Below are 2,949 nucleotides of genomic sequence, written 5' to 3'. Positions count from 1 at the left end.
CAGGATGAAGAGCAAATTATCTGCAAACCAAGAGTTATTGCAGTAGAAATGCTGTTTCCATCTGTGACTGAACCCCAAGTGGAGTGCTTGGGATTGAAACCCACTGAGGTCAGGGGTTGCCATTACAGTGAGGGCAAAGCAAACCCGCCTCCAAGCACTGAGACTGTACTGTCTTAAGGAAGCAATGGAGGTCAAGTCTGGGAGATCACAGAGGTAAAAACCATGCAATTCAGTGCCATCACCTGGAAAATAGTAGCAAGACCTCTTCAGAGAAAGCTGCTATAGAAGTCCATTAATATAGACAGGTATACATGCAGAGGCATAGGAGAACAGCAAATACCATGAATAACAATGGTAATGAGGATGATCAGAATGAAAGAAAAATCCCCAGAAAGCAAGCTGGAACAAATGGAAATACCTGATATAAATGACAGGTTTCAAGGGTGTAGTTCGAGAAACTATAGACAGGCAATTCAATACACTCAGAAAACAAATGAATAAACAAAATGAGCACTTTGTCAAAGAGAATAAAACTTTAAAAAAGATCCAATCAGACCCTGACTGGTTTGGCTCAGTGGATAGAGCATCAGCCTGTGGACTGAACGGTTCCAGGTTCGATTCCGGTCAAGGGCATGTACCTTGGTTGCGGGCACATCCCCAGTAGGGCGTGTGCAGGAGGCAGCTGATTGATGTTTCTCTCTCATCGATGTTTCTAACTCTCTGTCCTTCTCCCTTCCTCTCTGTAAAATACCAATAAAATATATATATTTTTAAAAGACTCAATCAGAAATTCTGTAAATGAAGCATGCAATTAAGAGGATTAAGAGTAAACTACTGAAAAAGAAATTCGGGAGAAAATGGCGGCCCAATAGGCAGACCTAGCGTGCATCTCGTCCCAGGGCCAGACTGGAAATACAACTAAATTGGAAAACATTCACCTGGAATTACCAACTGAGGTTCAGCGGAGGAGGAGACATATCAAAGGACAGAAAACACCTGGAGACAGTTAGGAAGGGCGAGGTCAGGAGAGGAGCTGACTCAGCTTCTAGGTTCAGCAGGTCAGAAGTCCAAGAGTGAAGAAGGAGCTCCTGGCTACAGGAGGGTCTGTTCCCTCAGAAGATAGAGGCCTGAAACCCAGGCTGGGCTCCACAGCCTGGAACACCAGAGCCAAGAACAACAGCCCATGTAGCATACAGTTGTGAAAGATGACCGGACTGTTGGCTGCAGCGGAGTCTGGAACTAGTAGACTGGAGCCAGTCAGAGAGAAAGCCATAGTTTTGTTTTGTTTTATTATAAAGGCAGTGTTTATTAGAATACATGTTATTTCCAAAATTGAGTTTTCAGCTGTTATGGTGTGTATACCTTATTTTTTTAAATTTATCTTTATTGTTGAAAGTATTGCAGATGTCCCCTTTGTATTTTTGTTTGTTTGTTTTTTTCCCCCATTGACCCCCTCCATCCTGCACCCGCACCTCCCAAGGTTTCTGTCTGTGTCCATGGGCTATACATATATGCATATAAGTTCCCCAGGTAATCTCTCCCCTCCCTGTGTCTTTCCTATGAAATACGTCAGTCTGTTCCATGGTTCGATCTTTCTGGATCTATTTTGTTCATCAGTTCATTTTGTTCATTAGATTCCACATATGAGTGAGATCATGTGACACTTGTCTTTCTCTGACTGGCTTATTTTACTTAGCACAATACTCTCCAGGTCCATCCATGCTGTTGCAAATGGTAAGAGTTCCTTCTTTTTTACCAGCACATAGTTTTTCATTGTGTAAATGTACCATGGCTTTTTTTTTTTTTTTTTTATCCATTCACCTGCTGATGGGCACTTAGCCTGTTTCCAAATCTTAGCTATTGTAAATTGTACTGCTATGAACATAGGGGTACATATATCTTTTCTGGTTGGTGTTTCTGGTTTCTTAGGAGATATTCCTAGAAGTGGGATCACTGAGTCAAATAGGAGTTCCATTTTTAATTTTTTGAGGAAACTCCATACTGTTTTCCACAGTGGCTGCACCAGTCTGCATTCCCACCAGCAGGGTACTAGGGTTCCATTTTATCCATATCCTTGCCAACACTTGTTGTTTGTTAATTTTTTGATGATAGCCATTCTGACATGTGTGAGGTGATAGCTCATTGTTGTTTCAATTTGAATCTCTTGGATGATTAGTGACTTGGAGCATTTTTTCATCCGTCTCTTGGCTTCTGTATATTCACTTGGGAGAAATGTCTATTTAGGTCCTTTGCCCATTTTTAAAAATTGAATTGTCTTCCTTTTGTTAAGTTGTATGAGTTCCAGATACACACACACACACACACACACACACACACACACGTATATGTATATGTATATATGTGTGTGTGTGTGTGTGTGTGTGTGTGTTATGCTTCATGCATTTGTGTGGCACCCTTGCACAGGGGTCATGCTAATCTTCTATCATTCCAATTTTAGTATACGTGCTGCCAAAGCAAGCATCTCATATATTTTTTAAGTTAACCCCTTATCAGATGTATCATTGGCATATATGTTCTCCCATGCATTGGGCTCTCTTTTAACTTTGTTGATGGTTTCCTTTGCTGTGCAGAAGCTTTTTAGTTTGATGGAGTCCCATTTGTTTATTTTCTCCTTTGTTTCCTTTGCCCAAGAAATGTATCAGTAAACATTTTGCTATAAGAGATGTTTCAGATTTTGTTGCCTGTGGCTTCTTCTGAGATTTTTATGGTTTCACGACTTACATTTGGGTCTTTTGTCCATTTTGAGTTTATTCTTTTGTATGGTGTAAGTTGGTGGTCCAGTTTCATTTTTGTGCATGTACCTGTCCAGTTTTCCCAGCACCATTTATTGAAGAGACTGTCTTTATTCCATTGTATGCTTTTGCATCCTTTGTCAAATATTAATTGAGCATAATGACTTGGGTCGATTTCTGGGGTCTCCATTCTGTT

The 2,949-nt window shown here is 40.7% G+C and overlaps 1 pseudogene; it reads right to left on the bottom strand.

Annotated features, from left to right (window-relative positions):
- Positions 1 to 2,379: 2,379 nt before the first annotated feature.
- Positions 2,380 to 2,478, bottom strand: LOC118654839 (annotated as a pseudogene).
- Positions 2,479 to 2,949: the final 471 nt, after the last annotated feature.

The sequence above is a fragment of the Myotis myotis genome, unplaced genomic scaffold (genome assembly GCF_014108235.1).
Source record: "Myotis myotis isolate mMyoMyo1 unplaced genomic scaffold, mMyoMyo1.p scaffold_m19_p_4, whole genome shotgun sequence".
Lineage (NCBI taxonomy): Eukaryota > Metazoa > Chordata > Mammalia > Chiroptera > Vespertilionidae > Myotis > Myotis myotis.
Note: the sequence above shows the minus strand (reverse complement) of the source record. Positions and strands in the feature narration are given on the sequence as shown.